This window comes from Lutra lutra, chromosome 10 (assembly GCF_902655055.1).
Source record: "Lutra lutra chromosome 10, mLutLut1.2, whole genome shotgun sequence".
Lineage (NCBI taxonomy): Eukaryota > Metazoa > Chordata > Mammalia > Carnivora > Mustelidae > Lutra > Lutra lutra.
The window spans coordinates 34,272,057-34,298,959 of record NC_062287.1 but is presented as its reverse complement, the minus strand read 5'-3'; positions in this window follow the sequence as shown (position 1 = coordinate 34,298,959).

The following is a 26,903-nucleotide window of genomic DNA, read 5'->3' as shown; positions in this document are numbered from 1 at the left end:
CTCATTGTGGTTTGATTTGTATTTTCCTGATGCGGAGTGATCTTGAGCATTTTTTCATGTGTACATTGGCCATTTGGATGTCTTCTTTGAGGAAATATCTGTTCATGCATTCTGCCTGTTTCTTGACTGGATTACTTATTCTTTTGGTGTTGAGTTTTATAAGCTTTTCTTCATAGATTTTGGATACTAGCCCTTTGTCTGATATGTAACTTGCATATATCTTCTCCCATTCTGTCAGTTGTCTTTTGGTTTGGTCAGCTGTTTCCTTAGCTGAGCAAAAGCTTCTTATCTTGATGAAGTCCCAATAGTTCATTTTTTGTCCTTGCTTCCCTTGCCTTTGAAGATGTATCTAGCAAGAAGTTGTTGTGGCCAAGGACACAGAAGTTGCTGACTGTGTTCTTCTGTAGGATTTGGATAGATTCCTGTCTCACACTGAGGTCTTTCATACTTTTTGAGTCTATTTTTGTGTACTACGTAAAGAATGGTCTAGTTTCATTCTTCTGCATGTGACTGTCCAATTTTCCAATATCATTTGTTGAAGAGACTTTTTTCTTTAAACTGGCTATTCTTTTCAGTTTTGTCAAAGATTAGTTGACCGTAGAGTTGACGGTCCATTTCTAGGTTTTCTATTCTGTCCCATTGATCTGTGTGTCTATTTTCTTACCAGTACCATACTGTTTTAAAGATTACAGATTCATAATAGAATTTGAAGCCCAGGAATTGTGATGCCTCCAGTTTTTTTTTTTTTTTTTAAGATTTTATTTATTTATTTGACAGAGAGAAATCACAAGTAAGCAGAGAGGCAGGCAGAGAGAGAGGAGGAAGCAGGCTCCCTGCTGAGCAGAAAGCCTGATGTGGGGCTCGAACCCAGGACCTGGGATCATGACCTGAGCCGAAGGCAGCGGCTTAACCCACTGAGCCACCCAGGTGCCCCAATGCCTCCAGTTTTGATTTTCAAGATTCCTTTGGTTATTTGGGGTCTTTTCTGGTTCCATACAAATTTTAGGATTATTTGTTCCAGTTCTGTGAAAAAAAGTTGATGGCATTTTGATAGGGATTGCACTGAATGTGTAGATTACTCTAGGTAGTGTGGACATTTTAATAATATTTGTTCTCTTGATCCATGGGCATGGAACATTTTTCCAGTTCTTTGTGTTTTCCTCCATTTCTTTCATGAATGTTCTATAGTTTTCTGAGTAGAGATCCTTTACCTCTTTGGTTAGGTTTATTCCTCAGTATTTTATGGTTTTAGGTGTGATTGTAAATGACACTAACTCCTTAATTTCTCTTTCTTCTGTCTCACTGTATACCACTGCAACTGACTTCCATGCACTGATTTTATATCCTACTGGATATAAAGCAGGATATAAAATCCAGCCAGATATAAAATCCAGCAGGATATAAAATCAATGCCTACAGAAGTCAGTTGCAGTGCTATAGACTACCAATGAGACAGAAAAGAGAGAAATTCAAACCCCTCAGATCGTTTGGAGGGGTGGGGAGTGGGAGGTTGGGGGAACCAGGTGGTGGCTATTAGAGTGGGCACGGATTGCATGGGGCACTGGGTGTGGTGCAAAAACAATGAATACTGTTATGCTGAAAATAAATTAAAAAAACAAAACAAAACAAAACAAAACAAAAAATAACCCTTATTGGGTAAAAAAAAAAAAAGGAAAAGAAAAGAAAAGAACGAAAAGAGAAATTAAGGAGTTAATCCCTTTAGGTATACAGCTGGCTAGTGTATTTGAGACATTCTTGTTTCTTGAGAAACGCTTGCATTGCTATATACTTCCCTCTTAAGACTGCCTTTGCTTCATCCCAAAGATTTTGAACAATTGTGTTTTCATTTTCATTTGTTTCTATGATTTTTTTAAATTCTTCTTTAATTTCCTGGTTGACCTATTCATTCTTTAGTAGGATGCTATTTAGCCTCCATGTATTTGAGTTCTTTCTGACTTTCTTCTTGTGATTGAGTTCCAGTTTCAAAGCACTATTGTCCAAAAATATGCAGGAATTATCCCAAACTTTTGGTACTATTTGAGACCTGATTTGTGAGCCACTATGTGATCTATTCTGGTGAATGGTCTATGTGAACTTGAGAAGAATATGTATTCTGTTGCATATGGATGGAATGTTCTGAATATATCTGTGAAGTCCATTTGGTCCAGTGTCGTATTCAAAGCCATTGTTTCCTTGTTGATTTTCTGCTTAGATGATCTATCCATTTCTGTAAGTGGGGTGTTAAAATCCCCTACTACTGTAGAATTGATTCCTTTATGTTGTTATTGCTTTATAAATTTGGGTGCTCCCAAGTTAGGGGCACAAATATTTACAATTATTAGATCTTCTTATTGGATATACCCCTTTATTATGATGCAGTGTCCTTCTTCATCTCTTATTACAGTCTTTGGGTTAAATTCTATTTTGTCTGATACAAATTTTCCTACCCTAGCTTTCTTTTGACATTTATTTGCATGGTAAATATTTCTTCAACACTTCATTTTCAATCTACAGGTGTCTTTAGGTCTAAAATGAGTCTCTTGTAGACAACATCTAGATAGTTCTTGGTTTTTGTTTTTGTTTTTATCCATTGTGACACCTTATATATTTTGATTGGAGCATTTAGTCCATTTACATCCAGAGTAAGTATTGATAGAGATGTATTTAGAGCCATTTATTACTTGTTTTTTCATTGTTTCTGGAAATTTTCTCTGATCCTTTCTTGTCTTTTCACTTCTGCTCTTTCCTTTCCACTCAAAATTTCCCTTTATATTTCTTGCAAGATTGGTTTAGTCATGATGGACTGCTTTAATTTTTGTCTGTTTGGGAAACTCTTTATCTCTCCTTCTATTTTGAATGATAGTATTGCTGGAAAGAGTATTCTTGGCTTCAGATTTTTCCCATTCAGCACGTTGAATATCATGCCACTCCCTTCTGGTTTGCCAAGATTCTGTTGAGAGATCTGCCACTAGTCTTATGAATCCTCCTTTGTAAGTTAGGGACTTTTTTTTGTTTGTTGCTTTCGGGACTTTTTTATCTATTGCTATATTTTGCAAATTTACTTACAGTATGTCTTGGTGTTGGCCTGTTTTTATTTATTTAGAGGGAGTTCTCTGCCTCCTGGATCTAGATATCTGTTTGCTTTCCCAGAATGGGAAAGTTTTAAGCTATCATTTCCTTAAATAAATTTTCTGCCCCCTTTGTCTCTCTTCTTCTGGGACTCCTATGATACAAATGTCATTACATTTGATAACTTGATAGAGTCACTGAGTTCCCTAAGACTATTCTTGTGTTCCATAATTCTTCTTTCTCTCTTTTGTTTGGCTTCATTATTTCCCATAATTTTATCTTCTGTATCACTCATTTGTTCTGCTTTTTCCATCCTTGTGGTCATTACATCCCATCAATTTTGAACCTCTGTTATTGTATTTTTCATTTCTAATTGTTCTTAACTCCTAAGAAGTTTTCAATTCTTTTCTTAAGCCCAGTGAGTATCCTTATGATTATTGCATTAAATTCTCCCTCAGGCATGTTACTTACATCTGTTTTGAGTAGATCCGTGGCTGTCCCTTTTTCTCATTGTTTCATTTGGGATGAATTCCTCCACGTTGGTTTTAGTCTAAGTCTCTGACTTCTCTGTGTTAGAAAAGCCCTGTTTATGTTTCCTGTTTCTGAAAGTAATGGCTTTATGAAGAGTTCATATAGTGTCCAGCACCTGGCACCTCAGGGAGTGGCTCTAGTGTATGCTATATTCACTCTGCTGCTCTATCCTTCAGCAGAAGCTATCTTTGCCTGCGGTAGGCAGTGTTTGGACCTTGGCCAGGATGTGGTGTGTTTTAATTAAGTGTGTTCTTCTCTGTTAAATGAGACCTAATGCTTCTTCCACTAAAACTGAAACTTTGCAGAACTCTCTTGCCAGGAGATGTGGTGGGTGGGGGTGCATTTCTTCTGGTGATCTGAGAGAGGGGCCCACTGCACTGGGTCTGAAGCATAATTACCAGGGAAGGGCAGTACTGGCAGAGTGCAGGGGGCTGGGACTTGGTATAAGCAGGTTAGGCAGCCAATGTTGATGCTGTGCTGTTTACTGAAGCTGGTTTATGCTGAGAGGTGGGGAAGGGAAATGACTCCATCCAGCTCCTTTGCCCCCAGAGAGGGTTGTCCATACTTGCTGCTCTCAGGAAAGCACTCCAAGAAGAGTGAATAATCTCCCTGCTTGTGTTGCAGCCATTTTTCCAACTGCAGTTTTCATGCTTTCTGTCTCCAAGTTGCTTGCCTATTAGGAGCAGTGCATTGGACTTTAGGCTGTATCCCAGCCAAGGCTGCTGACTTTTAAAACTCCAAATTTTAGGGACCTGGTGTCATGGGGGCCTGTAATTGTTTTCTAGTCCCTGCATTGGGACGGATGCAGGTTTGCCTGAGAAAGGCAGTCAAGCCAGTCCAGGGGCATGGGACTTGGAGCAAGCAGGTTAGGCAACCATTGTTCAGGCTAAACCCTCAACAAGTGGTTCTGCCTCTAGGCTGAAGGGCAGGGGAGGGGAATTGCATTCACCAGCTCTTTTGTCCCCAGAGAGGCATCTCTGTGAATACCACCTCTTATAGATGTGTTCTAAGAAGAGTGAACAATCTCTCCCTGTTAGCCTTAGGCATTCTTCAGATCACAGCACCTGCCCCCAGGTTCCTTGCCTGCCTTCTACCCAGGAATAGGACAGTGCCCTCAGGGCTATATCCCAGCCAAGTCTGACTTGTAAAACTCCAGTCTTAAAGCCCCTCTGATTTCAAAAACACATTAAAATCAGCCCCTCTCATTTTCCACACCAAAGTTTGGAAGTGTTATCCTTCTTGAATTCTCTGTGTGATCCCCTCTCTCTCTCACCTTTCTCCATGACCAGGGCTCCCTCTCCTCTGCAGCACCCACGATCCATTTCTCCCCCAAACCACATCTCTGCACTTCCTACCTTCCTTGATATGGTCTCTTCTCTTCCTCTAGTTGTGGAGTTTTTTTTTCTGTTAGTCCTCAATTTCTTGGGTATTCAAAACGATTTGATAGTTTTCTAGCTGAGTTCCAGGGATGAGACAATCTTAGGTCCTCCTATTATGTCACCATCTTAGCTTCCTTCCTAGCCCAGATATTTTTATCTACCTAGGAGGAGAAAGAAAAGAAAATTAAAAATTAACTTGATTTAGTATGCAATTTTCTTATTGTGTTATTTAGGTTAAAACCAAGTTAAACTTATTTTGTTCTAACTTTCTGCCTTCCTTCTTTAAAACATGAAATATATATATATATTTCATATGAAATATATATATGTTGATATATACAATATATATATTTCATATGAAATATATATATAATTATATATTGATATAAATTTATATAAATCATTTTACCTTAATATAATATAATTGACAAAGGTACATTATTAATTTTTATTTCCTATTACCATTGTAATACTAGTATGCAAATTGTGTACAAAATTCTTGTCTAACTTTCCAAGTATTTTTTTGGCATAAATATCTATATGTGAAGTTATTGGATTAAAAGTAAAGAATATATATGATATTCTTATTTAATTTAACAAAATTATTTCAATGTCTCACTATGTCAATGTCTCTCACTAGCTGTTTAAGAGAGTCCCTTTTTAATTGTTTCCACACAAAAATTTGTGATAGTAAAGGAATCTACCTCGACAATTTGAATACTAACCTTACTTCAGAAAATAGTTTGCTTATTCTGGAAGAAACAAATTAGACCAAGTAAAAAGAGGCTGAAAAATATAAACAACACAGAAACCATGTTCACATGAGTGAGGCAAAATATAAACCAAAAATCAGAACAGATCACTCTGATCACAACATGATAAACAAACAAATAAATGTGTGTATAATGTTTGGGGAGTATTTCCTCATGAGATTTAGGAATGAGGACAGTTTTTGGAATGAAGTTTCCTATAAAATGAATTTTGTAAATGATATTGACTGTGTCTATTCCAATTGATTTCAAGAAGCTTAATCTTCCCCATCTTAACAATATAATCATGGCAGATTAAACAGATTTATAATTATCAGCAATCCATCTAAATATGATAAGAGCAAAAACTGTGATTATTTGAGATGGTTTTTAAATATAATGAGGAAAATTTGGAACAAAATGACATAAAAAAACTTTAAAGTCTCTGAGTGTATCTTATTACTCCTAGTCCTTTATTGTTTATCAATTTAATAAGGAAAGATGATAGGTTCTAAGACAGTTATGTCAAAAATCAAGTAGAATTAGAATCTTAAGATTTTTAAGAAATCTTAAGATTCTTAAGAAATCTTAAGATTCTTAAGAAATCTTAAGAATGAGTGTAAACTGGAAGGACCTTATTATGATACAACCCAAAAACTTGGACCCCACAGTAGTAATAAAAATATACCTAAAAAATCTATAGCACTATGTGCAAAGTATCATCTTAAGTGCTTTATATACGCTTAGTCCTTTTAATTTTCAAAATAAACTTTTGAGGTGAATGTAATTACTATATTGATTTTATAGATGATAAAAATAGGGACAAAGAATTAAGTAACTTGTTCAAATTAAAAGTTCTGATGAAAATTCTGAAGACCTAAGTTATCATCTCAAAACAATCCTCTATGTTGACCCAGTATAATGATATTGGTAAAATATATCAGTAAACACCAAATAGTTTTACATATCTATAATATCGCAGTTAAGTTAGTACATTAAAATGTACATTAGTACATTTAAATTAATAGCATTTTCTAGTAAAATCTATTGACATAGTCATTTGGCATACCAGTGCAGACAAATATCTATCTGGATAGCCCAAACCTTCATAAGTACATGTTATTTTAACAAATAATATCAATTTTTGCCAGAAAACTGACTTAGGACTAGAAGAAGTTTCTATCATATGAGTTGTGGGACTCATCTCTGGCCAACACTACGCAATTTTTATTTTGAATTCATAGAAGATCTTGTAATAGTTGTAAGGACACGTTTAAGAAATTTTACTAGATTTTTAAAAAATTATATATATGAACTTTTGTACTATTATTTAGCTTAACTCCCTTTTTACAAAGATAAACTGCAATTGGTTCATACATGTTGCAAGTTGCAAAAAGTCAATAAAAGAGCACATTTAATCAAATAGTCCCTAGAAATAATGAGAATCTGCAAGGACTTGGGACAAGTTCCTCTAAGATGGAAACAGGATTACCTTCATATAAGAGATTTTTAAGAATTACACTTGAGGTGATGCAAGTGGGCAACACTTGTCCACAAAGAGTTTCCAATTTATAAACTGAAAGGACCCACAACAAATATAAATTCTCTATATATAATATTAATATATCAATGAATATTTGTTATATTATTGATCACATATCATAAGTTACAATATGTAAAGGAGAGGATGGCTGGAAATATCAGACTAAACTAAAATAGGACCAATTCTTTCATGAAAACGTTGTTAAAATACCTCCCCATTGGTCAAATTCTACTAACAAGTAGAGGATAAGAGGGAAGCTAATAATAGAGAAACATTTTAAAATAGTATTACATTTATGTATTACTCTCTGAAGACTAATTAAGTCATTCATTATTTAGAGATAGATGAAAAAGAAAGCAATGGTACTTGGGTTTGTTCTCTTAAGTTAGATTGTTTAATTGGACCCTTGATTTTCCAAAAAGAGATTCAACTAGATTAAGAGAGTTTTCTTGAAAATGTGGAGCTGACTTTAATAAAATAACTGAAACCATTCAGAATGACCTCTACTCTAAATTCTGCTTGTCATGAATGATGTAAGAAGTGATCAGGAGAGTAACACACCAGCTTTTTTCTTCTTTGGCACTCAAGGCAGGCTGAGTATGTGTAGTTACAGAAGTAAAGCTATAGGACATCTCCTTGCCCTTCCTCAGTAACACTCTGCTTTGTACAGCTGTTTTCAAAGTTAATCCCAAACAAGATGTTTACAAATATCTAATATAATTGAGTTTAAAAGAAAAGACTTCTCAGATTTGATATTGTGAGAAAATGAAAACAACTATGCCATTTACAGAATGTAAAACTTTTGGTTTTTAGAAGACAAATCCTATAGCTTGATGACTATTTTGGCAGCCATATCATACCACTGTGATAAATCAAAATGCACCCTATTAAAATCACTTACAACAAAGAATTGGCCCTAATATTAGTGATTAGTGTTATTTCCATTCATAACTTACTTGCTAATATAGGAAAAAATTGCTAAGCATTTAATCATCTAATATATTGAACATGTAAGGTTTGTTTGTTTTTAATTTGTCTTCCCTGTTAATCAGAAACTAACAAGTGTTTTATTCCTTGTGCCACACAATTCAGATACATTTCATCGCTTAATCCAGAAAACAATCTCACATGGTAAATTATTATCTACATGTTACAGTTGAGGAAAATGAAACACAGAGAGCAATATACTAAGGGTCAAAGGGTAATAGTAGACAAAACCATCATGCTGAGTTATAGTGATCTAAATTAAAGTCTCTGGGAAATAACTTTTAGATTAGAAATTAAGTGTAAATTTCAAATAAAGGTAGGTTAAAGCATTTTTAGCTTGATAAAATCTTGTAATGTGGTCCAATTAACATAATTTCTTATTACAGTTTCACCTCAATATTTTCATGACATGTAAATAGTTTAGCCATCACTCTACGCAGATGTTCATGAATTATTGATCTAGTCTCTGGGTTTTTTTTTTTTTTTAAGACTTTATTTATTTATTTGACAGATGGAGATCACAAGTAGGCAGAGAGAGAGAGAGAGAGAGGAGGAAGCAGGCTCCCTGCTGAGCAGAGAGCCTGATGCGGGGCTCAATCCCAAGACCCTGAGATCACGACCTGAGCTGAAGACAGAGGCTTAATCCACTGAGCCACCCAGGTGCCCCTATCTAGTCTCTGTTTACCAAAATCACTTTGCTCCACATTTTCTTTAAATGGTATATATTATGTAAAAGTACAAAGAACTCAATAATTAATGAATTAGAATGATGATTTTAAAATATACCAATATTCTTTAAAATATTTTCAAGCAATGATCAGTGGCATGAGCATTATTGAACTTCTAACAATAAGTGTAATAGTCATATTTATTAATCCTGTTTTGTAAGTTAAAGCAACATAAGAACTTATAGGACAAAAGAAGACTTGATTACTAAATTAAAAATATATATACTCCAGTTAGCAGGTATGGATTTCTCAGGCACCCCTTCCTGTTAATCTTTATATAAACATCTAAGATAGAATGCAATGAATTAGTATCTTGAAGATTACCATTCTTTAAAATAAAAGATGCAAATGTTATAATTGGACTTCTGTAAAATGTTAACTTTGAGCCTGAGCCATAAACCTATTTGGGGAAGGCAAAAATTAGTTTTCTTGTAAACTTTTGTTCCACTTGAAGTGCTCTAGCATATTCAAGGACAAAGATGCGTCTCCAATTTAAAAGGGTATCTATATTTAGAAGCATGTGAAATGTTTCATGCAGCTTTTCTATGTAATTTAATTCCTCCGTATGCTGAAAAGTCAGTTTTTAAACCTTCCTTTCTTAATATAACACTAAAGGTTGTTTTCAAGCTAAATCTCCTGAAAAGAGAATTTAAGTATCCAGAAGACGAGAAAAGCACTGATTTAGTTGAATGGATAAGAAATAAGTGTGACACACTGTTCTGGTTTAATTTTTTTTTAGATGGAAAATCTTGAATATGTGATGTTTCTTTTCTTTTCAAAGCAACGCCATATACAATCAACAAGTTCTTACCAGCATGTACATTGCTTTTCAAAAACATGATGAAGGATCAGAAGCTCCCTTTTATTTACTGAGTTGATAAAAATAACTCATTTGAGAAAATCAGAAAGGATTAGGTTTGAGTCTTTAATTTGAAAATCATAAATGATGAAAGCAAAAATGATGGAGAAAAGAAGGATGAGGATGCACGGTGGAGGGCAAGGAGGTAGAAGAAGTAATGTAAGGAGAAACTAAATATATATCATAGCAGATTGGTTCTCTTTTTAAGAAAAGTGCTGTTGCCGGGGCACCTGGATGGCTCAGTGGGTTAAGCCTCTGCCTTTGGCTCAGGTCATGATCCCAGAGTCCCCAGATCAAGCCCGCATAGGGCTCTCAGCAGGGAGCCTGCTTCCTCCTCTCTCTCTGCCTGCCTCTCTGCCTACTTGTGTCTGTCAAATAAATAAATAAGATCTTAAAAAAAAAATTAGAAGAAGAGTGTTGTTGGCTTTATGAATGCACTCTTTAGGGAACTATCTTTTACTAAGCACCTATCATCCATAATGAAATTATCATGTTTAATCCTCATAACAATGCATTTTTCATATAGAAGAATTTATTCCAGATTATGATAACTAAAATTAAAAACTAAGTCATTTACTAAAGATTATGAAAACTGGTTACAAACATGTTGCTAAACCCATTATTTTTCCATTATGTCAATCCCTTTGGTTTTAGGTCCTGTTACTTTGAGTCATAAACTGCTTTCACTTATTCTTTTGTCTTGTGTTTACATATTCAAATGCGTAGTTCTCTTCTATCTCATCAAGGTGCAGCTCAAACACCTTCACAGTGAAACTTCTTTGATGCTTCCAGATGAAGAAATTCTTTTACTTCAGAACTCAGTTTTCAGGTAAGACCCTTATTGAAATATATTTTGCACAATAGTTAACTTTGCAAGTATCTCTACTAAATTATAACTTATTTGACAGAGGTTCCTTTCTCTCTCATTTGAAATTCCTTACATCTCTACAAATGTTAGATATATAATAATTACTGAGGATCTGACTTCTTGAATGAAAGACAAAAGAGATGACATGAGAATGAATAAAGAAGTTAATCATTTGTCCTTCAAATAGTTAATCTGATCACATAGTCTTTAACTTTAATAAAATTCAAGGTGGAATTCTATTTCATATTAAATGCCAGATATTCAAGTTTTACTAATAGTTTTAATTCTTCCATAAAATGTCTATGTTTGAATGACATTATTTCCTAATATTACCAAATATTTTTCACCATCAAAATTGCAGAATAAAATTATTTATATTTGTTAATATTCAATAAAAATTCTAATATCAATGGAAAACTTGAATGGGGAGTAAAAATGACAGTTTGCCTTTAGGTTGTTATTTGCATACAAACTTTATTAGTGATTTTGCTTTAAACTGTGATAGAGAACATAATAATAACAATAACAATAATAATATACAAAATTGTCAAGTAGGATTCACACAAACATTTGTAAATGTCTCAAGTCAATTTAATGTGAAATATTTAATTTTCTTATCAATAACATAGAAATAGTTTCTGCCTCAGGTCCTCAGATTTGAGGTAATTATATATAAAATATATTCATGAAATGTATGTTAAAATATAACTATTATTATGCATACATTTTAGTTTATAAGGAAATAATAATTCACTATTTAAAAACAGAATATAACAATCTACAGAATATAACAACCTTATATCTAGGCTTGTGAAAAGTGAAACACTATTGGAGGAAAAAACTTTTTTAAAGTAAATGTATCTTTTTTTGCATGAAGAAGGAATTGCTTAATTGTAATAACAACCCATGATTAAAAAAAAAAACATTTTCTTCATCATCTACCACTCTCTACACACTCTATAATAATAGAGAAATAAAATTCTATGTAACATTTCAACTCTGGAGAGTATATTGAATGTAATATAAGTCTGAGAGTATACTGAATGTAAGTCTGAGTTACTAGCAAAATCTACTTATATTATATAAATATAAAATAAAGGTGTCAATAATTCTACTGGAACAAAAGGTGTCAATAATTCTACTGGAACAAAAAGGAGGGGCAGGCAAGTGGTGAAAAACTAGGAAAAACTTCATGGATGTGGATGGTATATCTGTAAAGAATCAATATCAAGAACCATTTTGCAGAATCATCTAGAAAATTTGTAAGAATTTCTTAGTTAATCAAATATGGGAAGAACATTCCAGATTTAGGATGCAGCAGGAGAAAATCAAGAAAGCAGGAAGTACAGTGTATTAGAAATGACATCAACTATTCCCCACCTAGAAGGTGCTCTTCTGCAAACCTCCATTATATTTGGCTTTACAAATGCTGATTTATTTATTTTAACTTATTTTTATTTTATTTATTTATTTATTTATTTAGACAAAGAGAAAGAGTTGGAGGAGAAGAGACAGAGAGAAAGGGAGACTCTTAAACAGATTCCAGACCCAGCACAAAGCCTTACATGGTATTTGATCTAACAACCCTGAGATCAGGACCTGAGCTGAAATCAAGAGTCAGTGCCTAACTAACTGAGCCACCCAGGCACCCCTACAAATATATATTTATTATTTTGTCAAATATTTATTAACTAGAAAATATGGGATTCCTGAATAGGCACATTGCAAGCAATTTCTCATTTTGAGTATATTTTAAATAAGAAGAAAAATCCCGAAATGTTATATTAATAAAGAAATATTAAATTAATTATACTAAATCAAACGTATAAAATGGCATTGTTAATGATTATATGAAGCGAGTTGTCAAGTGGCTTCATACAAATGAAAATACTAATTAATAAGGACTATTATAGAATGACTCTGAATTAATGTCTAATTAGCCTTTACCTACTAGCAGCCAGAGAATAAGAGCAGTTTACAAAAGGAAGAAAAAATATAAGAACTCTAGATTTGTTAAAATCTGTGTAAACCAGAAGATAATAGATTGACTTTTTTTTTGAGAAAATGTGTGTGTGTGAGGACTGGGGGCCAGAAGAAGACGGAGAGAGAGAATTCCAGAAAGCCAAAATCAAGAGTTAGACATTTAACTAACTGAGGTACCCAGCGACCCCAGATTAATATTCTTTAAATATGGAGAGACAGAAGGAAGGAAGTCAACTTAGAATTTTTTACACACCCAACTTTTCTTATGAATTTTCACTGTAGAAGAATTTGTTTTGCTTTAAAAAAAAGCAAAAGCTGAGAAAATCCACTGCCAGCAGAGAGACTTACATTAAATAGCAGAACAAAATAAAAGCATCCAATTTTCAAAGAAGATTTTTCAAACAGATTAAAAACTATAATAGATGAAAAGATGGAAATTTAGGTCTATACAAAGGAAAAAAAGAGGGATGAAAATGGTAAAAACATGAGTATATGCAATATTTTTTCTCACTTTTAATGCAAATGTAGTAATGTATCTTGAGTTTAAGTATATATGTGGAAATTGCATGACAAGAATTATACAAAGAATGAGAATGAGAAAATTAAGGTATACACTTCAGAATTTTTACACTATAACTGAAGTAGAATATTATTTAAAAGATTAACTCTAATAAAGTAAGCATCTATGGTATAAATTATAGAAAATAATTTTAAAAAGTAGAACTAAAAAATAAAATGTTACATAAAAATAGTGGTTATAAAATGCAATCATAATACACAAATAATTGTGTATTATAAAATGCAATCATAATACAAAAAAGTATATAAAAAAATAAGAAAAAAACAGAAACAGATTAAACAATTAAAAACTAAACAGCAAAACTGAAAATTTGTGCCTAATTATATTGGTAATTATGTTAATGTTAAATATTCTGGGCACTCTGATTATTAGCCAAGGATTGTTAGATGGATAAAAATGCAGGGTTGCCTGGGTAGCTCAGTGGATTAAAGCCTCTGTCTTCAGCTCAGGTCATGATCCTATGATCCTTGGATCGAGCCCTGCATCAGGCTCTCTGCTCAGTGGGGATCCTGTTTCCACCTCTCTCTCTCTACCTGCCTCTCTGCCTACTTGTGATCTCTGCCTGTCAAATAAATAAAATCTAAAAAAAAAAAGAGCAATTCATAGAAAATGTAGACAAAAGTCTATATGGAAACAGGACTTGATTAATAGTATCAACCAAATTTAAGTTCATATTTATAGAACTTTCCACCTAATAGCAGCAGATTTCATACTGTATTCAAATACACATGGAATACTCACAAAAGCCAGCTAATTTATTGGCCGTAATTTAATACATTCAAATATATCAAATTCTAGAAATCTTAACGATGTACATTCTTTAAGCAGAAAAGGACTAACTCACTTAGAAATTAATAATGAAATCTATTCCAAAATATGTGGATATTAAATAGCAAATTTAGAAAGGAATAAAAAAAAAAGAACAATGAAAGTATATATTTTCAATATAGGAAAAATGGAAAACAAATTCAAAATTTATGGGATGCACCTGAAACAGGGCTTAGATGTAAATTACAAATTTGAATGATTAGCAAGATGATGGAATAGGAAGTCCCAGCCTTCATATATTTAGGGTGAGCCCTAATCCAACATGACCAATGTCCTTATAAAAAGAGAAGATTAGGAGCCAGGAAACATACAGACTCGTCAAGGGAAGACAATCAGAAGATGGCCATCCATAAGACAAGAAAAGAGGTCTCACCAACAACTTGATCTCAGAGTTCTACCCTTCAGAATTGTTAAAAGATTAATTTCTGTTGTTTAGGCCACCAGTCTGTGGAACTTTGTTATGCAGCATTACCAAACTAATACATGAGCCTAAGAAAAACATTCTCAGCTCTAAAGATCTGATTATGCTGCTTGGCTGCTGCTTCATTTCCTTTGGCTTTCACTTTCTGCCAATATAACTATATCAAGACCACTTTGTTTCTCTCAACAATGTGGATCATTTTCCATATTGTAATTTTCTTAAACTTGCAGAAAAGATCAAGTTCCAACTATTCAAGTTTTCATTTCTAAACATCCAAAAAGACAAATAGTTGGGAACTGGGATTATAGTGTTATGCTGTCTGATACAAATCTATCTTTGATCCTCCTACTTCTCAACATTAGGTTTCAGCGTTTTAAATCTTTAAAATTGAGGTAATAATAGTGTCTACTATAAGATATTATAATAATGATTAACTGAAATAGTAATAATCAGGTACATAGAGCTGTGTTTGAAAATAGAGTAAGCATATAACTTAGTGTCAAACCAGGAAGATCCTTTTTAGAGTGATAAAAGGTGCTCTTCAGAATCATGCCAGTACATAGCTATAAACTGATACTATCTCGGCAAAGGTTAACACAGTAAACATTTGGTGAATATTAGTTGTTTTTATCATTAATAACTGATAAATTAAGATGTTAAAATAGATATATTTAATGTCCCTATAGTTCCTATTGTTCCTGGCATAGTGGTAGGTTTTATTCAATTTCATATAATTTCATGACTCCTTTCATGATTTTATAACATCACCATATTCATTTTGAACTTTCAATAAAATTCCTTAAGTCTTAAAGAGATATGTTCTTTAAAAGAAAAGGACTCAGAAATCAATGATGAAATCAACTGCAAAATATGTGGATATTAAATAGCAAACTTAGGAAGGAATCCCCTCCAAAGAAATAACAATGGAAAGTTTATCTTTTCAATGCAAGAAAATGGAAAACAAATTCAAAATTATGGGGTGCTTCTTCTGTGTGTAGCATCTCTAAAAGTTTAAATTAAACTGCATGACAAAACTCACATATGGTACAAATGAGATGTAATCATATGTACAAGGATAAAAGCCTGATCTCCATGACATGATCAAAGACAGCAGGTTCTTCTCCCTAAAGGATGTAAAATTAAGTATAAACTTGTTTATCCATGTGTATTAGGCCTATCACAGATATGTTAATTCAGGTTCAGCCTTGTGCACACAGAGGGGGTCATACATTAGTGTCTTTGTCTTAGGCTGATTTCTCAAACCTGATAATTAGCCCCATTTTACTTGAATGGTTTACCTTGTGTGATTTGCTTCATCTTTCAGCCCAAGAATTCCTAAACCAGTCAGATGAAAACTATTTTAACAGTAAACAACTATTACTAGATGTATAGTGTAAAGAAAAATTCAGTACCTCAACCTAGATAGGTTTAACTACTACAATATATAAGGCTGGTTGCATGTAAAACTAGCAATAACCCCTTGGTGAACCAAGGGTTTTTTGCTTATTTGTTTGTTTCTTTTTCATGTCTTACTTTAACATTTTACTCATCCCCACACAAAGCTTCCCATCTTAAATTTTAAAAAAATTTAAAAAGAAAGAAAGAAAGAAAGAAAATCAGTCAGTCAGTCTTTGGAAGGCTTTCCAACTAAACATAAGAAATGATGCATCTTAAAATACTTTTAAGATGTTCATAAAGGCATGATAAATGAACAAAGAATTAACAATTCACCTTACTCTCTAGTCATTGCATTAATGGTTTGTGGATAAGAAAAGCTTCATGGGGCACCTGGGTGGCTCAGTGGGTTAAAGCTTCTGCCTTCGGCTCAGGTCATGATCCCAGGGTCCTGGGATGGAGCCCCACATTGGGCTCTCTGCTCAGCAGGGAGCCTGCTTCTTCCTCTCTCTCTGCCTGCTTCTCTGCCTACTTGTGATCTCTGTCTGTCAAATGAATAAATAAAATAATAAAAAAAAAGAAAAGCTTCAAATTCATGAATACTATGCCTCAATGTTTAAACAGTTTATACTTGCCAAAGCTGACATAAATGTAGATAAATACTGTTTTTTGACAGATTTGGATTTGCTTCAAAAATTATCTGTCAGGAGGTTGGAGTGAGTCAAGTTAAAAAAATATTTATTCTTAAAACAACCACTCATGCCAAAATTAGACTCTATTGTTTTCAATGTTAGTATCTGGAAAAAAAAATGAATCTGTAAGACCTTTTCTATAATTGCAACTAATAACCAACAATTTAATCTCCCTTAAGTAACCTTATTACTGATTTTTTTTTTCATAGGCACAGGATGTGTCTGCTTAGAAATTGCAATCTTGGCCTCAGAAAAACAGTATTTCATGCTGTGAGGTCCCTGTTTTATGTGACTGCATTTGACATGTTTCCTAAAATCCAGATGGAAAATAGTTTTGGAAACAAACAACCAACAAACAAACAAAACAGTTCATTGGGGAATAGTTTACCTCTTTCGGAATATCTTTTTTTTTAAGATTTTATTTATTTATGACAGAGAGAGAGGGAACACAAGCCAAGGGGGGAGCTGGAGAGGGAGAAGCAGGCTCCCCACTGAGCAGAGAGCCCAATATGGGGCTCAATCCCAGTACGCTGGGATCATGACCTGAGCCACCTAGGTGTCCCTCTTTCAGAATATCTTTAAAAGAGCTCTTTTCTCTCGCTTTGAATGTCTGTGTTCATAATTAATTATTACCCTTATGTTGTACAGTGTTTTTTATCTCTGAAACGCCAAAGCCATGTGATCATGTAATTTTTATTATTTGCATTTATTTATTTATTATATTGCATTTATTATTCGCATCAGACTATTATAGAAAATCTGGTACAAATGATTTCTAATAAAAGTTGTGTATAATAATATGGATCCTAATAGATAATTGATCCAAACATTTCTGCTATCCCAGCACTTGACTGGTTTCTTGTGAGCTCTTCCTAGTTTCTTTCCTAAAACTGCCATTTGTGGTGAAGAGACATGATGATTGGTGGACGGTAGTATCAGGCATCTTGCTTATCCTTCATTCTTTCTTTTCAAACTGCTGGTAACTAATGTAGTAATCACATACTCAGGCAGTTTGAAGATAGGGAGGAGGGTGTTTCCACTACCTTCCCACATTTCTACTTCTCCTATTCCCCATAACTCGTGATAGATTGTCTGACTTTATTGAAAAGTTGAAGAAAATATTAACTTTAAACATATTTTAATTTTTTAAAAAGTCTTCAACAACAATAGCAGTAATTTCTCAGGAGTTCTAAAGTTCTCTGAAATCTATTATCTCTCTTACTATTTAAAAAGCCAATGTGAACACATAGAAATCATTTCAGGTGGTAATACCTGTATATTTTCCCAAAAACCCTGTCTTACTTGTATAACATCTGCTCATACTTTACCTTCTGATATCTATGTTTAAAATGTTTAAGTTTATCATCTCCTCACAAGCAATAATTAATCCCAACTATCTTTTATGATTTTAAACCACTCAAAAATAAATAAAACTCTCCAAAATGAATTGAAATATCAGCCTTTTTAATCTTAAAATGCAGGGCTGCAGAACAAACTTGAACCTACACATCCATGCTACAAATTGTGAATTTAGATACCCTATTAAAGATTTCTTACTCGTAGGAACAGATCCTACTCTGATAATCTTACCTTATTCAAGAGAGAGAAACTTGAATGCTATGGGCAGGCAATGGCACAGAGAAAAGAAAGACAGAGATAAGAATAGCAATGTTTGGGATGCCTGAGTGGCTCAGTCAGCATCTGCCTTTAGCTCAGGTCATGATCCCAGGTTCTGGGATGGAGTCCCACATCAGGATCCTTGCTCAGCAGGGATCCTGCTTCCCCTTCTCCCTCTGTTGCCACTTCCTGTACTTGTGGTCTGTCTCTCTCTGTGACAAATAAATAAAATAAAATCTTAAAAAATAGCAATGTGTAATACCTGTGTTCTACTCAAAAGTGAAAAGTGGGCACATGGATGATGAATTCTTAACACCTGATAAATCACTCCTCTCGTTGGGGGATAAAGTCTAATAGATCAAATAGAGGGCAGAAATGTTACTCTAAGGTTGTTTCCTTACAGACATGGAAATGCTTTCATTGAAACATAAGGAATGGAGGATATACTTACTTTAAAACTTTGATATGCATGCTTCTAGGAGATATAGCATTGGCTTCCCTTAAATGGTTCACTGATCTTGGAATCCAGGTTACCATTTACATTTGCACATTCTCTCCATTTCACTGCCCACCAACATCGTATTATTGCCACTTCATTCCTAAACCTTAATTCCATCAATCCCACTTGGCTGGGGCAGCTAAGTGACTCCATCAAATGGAGAGGGCATGTATATATTTGTTTTACCCTTTTTAGTATGGACTTCAAGGTCAGCTACACAATTTACATGACCCAGTGCAAAATGTAAATACAGGGCCCTTTGTTCAAAAAACAGAAAAACAGTGCCATTAAAGGTACTAAAACATAAAGCTTTTTCTTTCTTTTACAGTCTTCCCCTTGACCTGATGTAGTGTTTTTAATTTGAATTTAATATTGTTCTGAGTAAAGAAAAGTTAAAATGTTAAATTATTAATATGAATTTTACCATTCATCTTTATATTTTACATTTCCAGTTTTAAATACAAATATAAGAGTGTTCAACTAATGTGCAGAATCACCTAATGACACAATGCATATTTTGTAGCTCATTCATGCATATGTATGTTTTTCTTACTAGAATAATGGAAATGTTGCACAAACTAATTCAATTGTTTTTCTTTCACTTCTTAATATATGCACATTCTGCCAACACTTTCTACATTTGGTTTATTAATAACTAAAGAAGAAACTAAAGGAAAGTGAGCCATGGGTTGCTTGATCTTTCCATTTCCTTCCATGTCTCATTGCCAGTGTAAGTGGTTGTCTGGTTGGCTAATCAAAGGGAGGAGTATGAGTGAAAACGAATAAGAGAGCATTCCTAGGCCATTTGCATTTCTTACAATGGCATTGTCTTCTTTCTGCATTCAAAGTAAGTTCTGGTTCAAAAAGAAAGTATGGTCCCTTGGGTTTGTCAGTGTTTGGGTTTAATCAGTTATTGATGTAACACATTTACCCTGTAGTTACTTCCAGATTCACCGAACTCCCACACATTATGTAACTACTAGAATCCTGTGCTCATGTGACATGGTGAATGTTCCATGCAAATGGGACATCAAGGAATGACAGATGAACATCTGATGCATATCTTTTCTGCTCACGCATCAGCTCCATTGTACCATTGGAAAACCACAAGTTCAAAGATAAAATTATTAAGGAATTCAAGATTGTGAAACCACATTATTAAACCAAGCGTAATCCTAAGAAAGGGACCCTGAGAGACTGCACAGGTGGCAGTCTTAAAACCAGCAATAGTAGGCTTTCTGGGTTGTTTTTTTTTTTTTTTTTTTTTGCATTCATTAGGTAATCCCCTTTATACTACAAGTATCTTTCTAGCTTCTCAAAACTGAAGTCCCTCTCCTCTACAATGATGCCTGATTATTCCTCTGTCATCTATGAATCCCCGTTTTGCAGTCAGTATGACTCCAAACTGCAGAATCACTTTCTATTTATTCTTGTTTCTTCTTTGCTTTCATGTCTAACCAGTCAAGAACTGTATTTGTTGGTACATCTTTATTTCTAAAATTAGTACACTACCTCAGAGTAGCTTAAAAAAAGGGGGGGGGATTGTTGGATCCTGTACCTAGAAAGACGTTTGGGGAACTGACAGAATCAAAAGAACAAGATGCAGGAAACAGGGCCATGGAAACTAAAATTGTGGTCTTAATATCACCAGGCATCTTGCTTCTCCAACTATGTCTCATTTCTTCCCATCCCCACTAACAAGTTAAGCCTGAATGTATTTGTGTTTATAAATCACTTGGAATGTCTGACACACAGTAAGTGTTCAATTGAAAACATTGTCCCTTATTGTTATTATTATTTTTATTGCATCCATGGAGACTAACAGGAAGCTGCAGCCATTAACTCCAGTTTGGCCTTTTTGGAAAGACTTCCATTGCTCAGGTTGGATTGAGGTTGGACACCAAGAACAGAGAGAAATAATTGATATAAAGGAAGAATCACATGGATCAAGAAGAAAACCCACATCAAAGGAAAGAAGTTTATTTTTCCTGAAAAAGGAGCAAATCAAAAATAATAGCTATGTCGGTTTATCATGTTCCAAATGAATGTTGCCACAAACACTTTATATTTCAATTTTCTCTTCCATTTTACTAATTCAAGAATTTAATCCTTCTTATAATGTTCTGTGATGATATTTTAATTTATTATCCAACCTTCATGATCCCCCTCACAATCGTGCCAAATAAAAGTTATTATATGAATATTCTTGTATGCAGATCTGATTTGATTTCCACATAGCCTAAAACCTAATATGTAAACTCCATACATTTCCATGTTTTGATCCTAACATTTTACTCACCCAAAATAATTAGCCTGTAGTTTCCCTAAGTCAGAGAATTCACTTACTCCCCAAATATACATTGTAGATCCTTGGTTTTTTACCTTTGTTCAAATCAATCTCAGCTTCAAGTATAGTGCTTGCAAACATATCTACCTAAATTATACATTTAAGTGCACAACAAAAAGTTCACAATTACTTTTTGACTATAAAATACAATATAATTGTTACCAATATTATGATCCATCCTTTAAGGTCTATCTCACATCCTTAAATTTTCTGATAAAGTCTTTACCAATATATTAATTCAAAAATAATATCATACTTCTAAGTTTTCACAACAATATATATTTTCTATAATGTTGCTTTTTATTTTATCTTTGAGTACAAATCAATTGTGTACATATTATCGCTTAGAAGAGTAGGTTCCTTTGTTTTGCATATTCTTTTAAAGTAAAAATTTAATTGATACTGTTTAAAATTGAAAATAGTAAAAAAATACATCTTTACATTCTAATACTTTTTAATTCCTCTTTAGAAAAAAATTGAAGGGATGCCTGGGTGGCTCAGTTGGTTAAGCAGCTGCCTTCGGCTCAGGTCATGATCCCAGCGTACTCGGATCGAGTCCCACATCGGGCTCCTTGCTTGGCGGGGAGCCTGCTTCTCCCTCTGCCTCTGCCTGCCATTCTGTCTGCCTGTGCTCGCTCGCTCTCCCTCTCTCTCTGACAAAAAAAAAAAAAAAAAAAAATTAAAATAGAAAAAAATTGAAACCTTGTTATTTTCAAATTTTTTGAAGTTTACAAACAACTTTGGTTTTAATTCTTTTCTTCTTTAAAATTCAAGGAAGTAATATATTGTTTATTTATTTATTTATTTATTTTAAATTTTAGCTCCACTATAGGTAACAGTGTTATATTGGTTTTAGGTATACAATATAGTGATTAGGTGGTTCTCTTCCTTATTCAGTGCTCATCATGATAAGCGTACTCTTTAATCCCCATCATCTATTTTACCTATTCCCCCACTCTCCTCCTCTCTGGTAACCATCAGCTTGCTCTCCATAGTTAAGAGTCTCTTTCTTGGTTTGCCTCTCTATTTCTTTTTCTTTGTCCGTTTGCTTTGTTTCTTAAATTCCACATACGAGTGAAATCATATGGTATTTTTCTTTCTCTGAATGACTTATTTCACTTAACATACTACTCTCTAGCTACATCCCTGTCATTGTACATGGCAAGATTTCTGTTCTTTTTTTGTAACCGAATAATACATTGTATACTACATCTTCTTTGTCCATTCATCTATGGGTAGGAACTTGTTAAATACCTTGTTAAAAAAGTTAAGTTAGAATGACTTTTTAAAATGTCTATATTACCCAAGGCAGCCTACACATTTAATGCAATTCCTATCAAAATACCAATAGCATTTCCACAGAATTAGAACAAAGAATCCTAAAATTTGTATGGAACCACAAAAGCTCCCAAATGGCCAAAGTAATCTTGAAAAAGAAGAGCAAAGCTGGAAGCATCACAATTCCAGACTTTAAGTTACATTACAAATCTGTAGTGATCAAAACAGTATGGTACTGGTACAAAAATAGACATATAGATTAACAGAACAGAATAGAAAATCTGGAAAGAAACTCATACATATATCGGCAATTAATCTTCAATAAAGCAGGAAAGAATATCCAATGGGAAAAAGATCATCTCTTCTATAATGGTATTGAGAAAATTAGACAGCAACTGCAAAAGAATGAAACTACACCAAACACAAAAATAAACTCAAAATGGATGAAAGACCTAAATTTAAAACCTGAAACCATAAAAATCCTTGACGAGAGCACAGGCAGTGACCTCTTTGCCATTAGTTGTAGTAACATTTTTCTAGATATGTCTCCTAAGGCAAGGGAAACAAAGGCAAAACTAAACTATTGGGACATCAACAAAATAAAAAGCTTCTGCACAGCAGAAGAAACAACAAAACTAAAAGGTAACCTACAGAAAGAGAAAAGATATTCACAAACGACATATCTCATAAAGGATTAGTATCCGAAACCTAAAATAAACTTATAAAGCTCAATATCCAAAAACAAATAATTCAATTAAAACATAGGCAGAAGACATCAACAAGCATTTCTCCAAAAAGGATATAGAGGTGGCCAAGAATCATGTGAAAACTGCTCAACAACACCCATTCTCAGGGAAATGCAAATCAAAACTACGATGAGATATTACCTCACAGCTGTCAGAATGGTTAAAATCAAAAAGAGAGGAAAGAACAAAAGGTGCTGGTGAGGAGAAAAAGGAATCTTCTTACACTGTTGATGGGGATGCCAACTGGTATAGCCCTATGGAGAATAGTATGTATGCTCCTCAAAAAGTTAAAAATAGAACTACCCTATGATCCAGTAAGAACACTAATTCAAAGAGATGCATGCATCCTTATATTATAGCAGCATTATTTACAATGAATTATTTGCAATGGCCAAGATGTGGAAGTAGTGCATTATATATATATATACACAATGGAATATTACTCAACCATAAGAAAGAATGAAATCTTGCCATTTGTAATGGCATGGAAGCAGCTAGAGTGTATTATATTAAATGAAATAAGTCAGAGAAGCACAAATACTATATGAATTCATTCATAAGTGGAATTTAAGAAACAAGAGAAATGAGTAAAGGGGAGAGAGAGACACAAACTGAGAAACAGACTCTACCATAGAGAAGAAATGGATGGTTGCCAGAGCAGAGGGAGGAAGACCTGCTATTGGTCTTTTCAGAGAGGGGACCCAGAGCACTAGAATCAAGGCAAGCATGACTGGAAACAGGGGAATCTGACAAAACATGGGTGAGTGGGCCTTGATAAAAGCAAATTACCAAGTAAGTCTCAGCCCCAGGCCCTGTGTTTATAATAGGGGGCAAGAGAAGAAATGGTACCTGCCAACTCCTTTGCTCCTGGAGGGGTCTCTCTGTGATCCCTGCCTCTCAAGAACATGCTCTGAGATGAGTAAATAACTCTCCCTCCTGTTTGTCTCAGGCATCTTTCAAACTGCTGCTTTTATGCTGTACCTTCATGAGCTGTTGTTTGTCTTGTTGTCTCTTTAAAGGCAGAGACTCATCTTCCTAGGCCCTTGCCATGTTCTTCCAGAGCAGAGCTCCCTTATTTTTTAAAACTCCAGGCTTTAAGTACTGCTGGATCTAAGAATTCACAAAATTTGGGCCCCTCTCCCTTGCTTTCAATGCCAAATGTTTGGGAAATTTGTCTTCCCTGTGATGACTTTTTGGGTGATAGTCTTTCACACTCTTCTTTGTATCCCAGCTCCTTCCTGAGCTGGGATGCACAGAAGAGTCCAGAGCCCTTTAGCTTCCTACCATGTCTCTGCTCTTCCTACCTCTTCAATGTGGCCTCTTCTATACCTTTAGCTGTGGAGTTTGTTCTGCCAGTCTTTTGGTCCTTTTCTGGATTATTTACACTGATGTGAGTGTTCTCTGGTTGTATCCATGAGATGAGGCAAGCTTAGGGTCATCCTACTTCACTATCTTCCCAGACTCCCTGTGTACTGTTTATTTTCAAATAGAATATAGTTTTTTCTCAATATCTATCCACTTACACAGATGAACACATATATAGAATATATCTTGAATCATGTTCAACAAATATAAAGTTATTACTGGGTTTTGGGATTTTAGCTGAAATGCAGTTGTTTTGTTTATATACTATGTACATGTATGTTTAATATAAAATAATTAATATTTTAGAAGGCATATCAAATATATGAAAATGTAGTGACCATGTCTACATATACTGACCTCATCACCATGTCTAATCTATATATTTTATCTCCTAGAGCAGGCCTTATGGAACAAATCCAGCCAGACACCTACTAGTTTTATTAGAAAGAAAGAAAAAAAAAAGTAATCCATTTATTTATGTATTGTTAGTTCATTGTTTCCCACTGCAATGGTAGAGTTGAGTAGTTGAGACAGAGAACCTGAAATATTTACTATCTGATCTTTTCAGAAAAAAAGTTTCCCAAACCTCATCCATAGTCTGGTACAATATTTAGCAGGTAGTCAATGAACTTGAAATTAATTTGAATAAATCTGTATATATTGAAAATTTATTTTAAACTAGGTTGCAAACATGCTATTTGCTGAAAGTTTATTGAGGGACATTTAAATTTTCTATAGGTTTTGAAATGGGTTTTCTTTGGAATCCCATAGGGTTTAATTTAATACTACTCAAATAAAGTTTAATATGTTTCTTGAATTGAATGCTACATATTACATTTTATAAATTTGTTCTATTGGTTTTATTTCAAGAAAAATTATGAAATGAGTAGAACTCTAAGAAGAAAAAAAGTTTTGCCTGTTACATGAGAAATGCATACTGCACAGTTCTCTCACTGAGGCTTAGATCAGAATGGTGAATGTCATTTATTTTGTAGCTAAAATGTCAGCATAAATTAATGTTTATTTCATTCATGAGCAATCAAGATACTCTATAGTAGGAGATGCATAAATCAAAATCACTTCATCTTTCTAAATTATATTGCAGTTGATTATGTTATTTTTAAAATCCAAAAATATCAAAAATTATCTAAAGAAGAAATAGCCAGTATTCCCAATAATGTTACAAAGTTGGCTAGTAAACTTTGAAAAGGGACCTACCAAATCCTAATCTCTACAGCATATAGATTATAATTCAATTACCATTTCTTACTATTAAAAAAAAATCTGTAACTGGCTTTCTTTTTTTTTTTAAAGATTTTATTTATTTATTTGACAGAGAGAGATCACAAGTAGGCAGAGAGGCAGGCAGAGAGAGAGGAAGGGAAGCAGGCTCCCTGCTGAGCAGAGAGCCTGACGTGGGACTCGATCCCAGGACCCTGAGATCATGACCTGAGCCGAAGGCAGTGGCTTAACCCACTGAGCCACCCAGGTGCCCTGTAACTGGCTTTCATCTTATCTAAAATTTACATAACAGAGCATAGTGAAGAATCAATAAATGTGTATTATCTATAATTTCAGGTAAAGACAGGGGACTGAAAGTTAATCACAAATTCTCCTTCCATGAATATTTAACAAAATTACAATAGAAAATGGAAAAGGAAAATGAAGCAATAAAACAAGTTGGGGGGAGAAACTAAGAGGAAAACATGATATCAAATAAGAGAATGCCAGAAAGGGAAGAAGGGAGAATTGTTTGAAGATTCTAGGCATTAAGTTTGCTTTCTCCTTCTAGATGGAAACATGGCCTTCTTGGGTGGCTCAGTCGGTTGATCGTCTGCCTTTGTTTGGCTCAAGTCATGATCTCCAGGTCCTGGGATCAAGCCCCACATCAGGTTCCCTTCTCAGTGGGAAGTCTGCTTCTCCCTCAGCCCCTCCCTCTGCTCCTGTGTACCCTGTCTCTTTCTCTCAAATAAATAAGTAAAATATAAAAAAACAAGCAAACAAACACATGGCTTTCTTGAATTTTTAGCTCAAAAATAATGAGTGACCCAACGTAAATTTTATTTTGGGGACATATCTTATAACTTTTTCTGAATATATGGGTAAGAACAATGTATAAAGGAGGTATGGTAAAGAAAGAAAACACACTTGCTAAGTTTGGATGGAACTTTGTTTCAATGTATATCACTTCAATATATATTTTTATTTTTACATAGTATAAGCAATAGAGAGAATTTGCTACTTCATCTTTTATATTTTTCTCATTTGCCCATATTAACATTGTTGATCTGGGATGGCAAAAACAAGCAAGCAAACAAACAAAAACACGATTTAATATGTATTCTCCTTTTATCAAGGTCAGCCAGATTTTAGGTATTTGGAAAGTAGCCAATTTACCATCACGCAGTCCCTGTTTCTTCAATTATTATTATTTAAAAT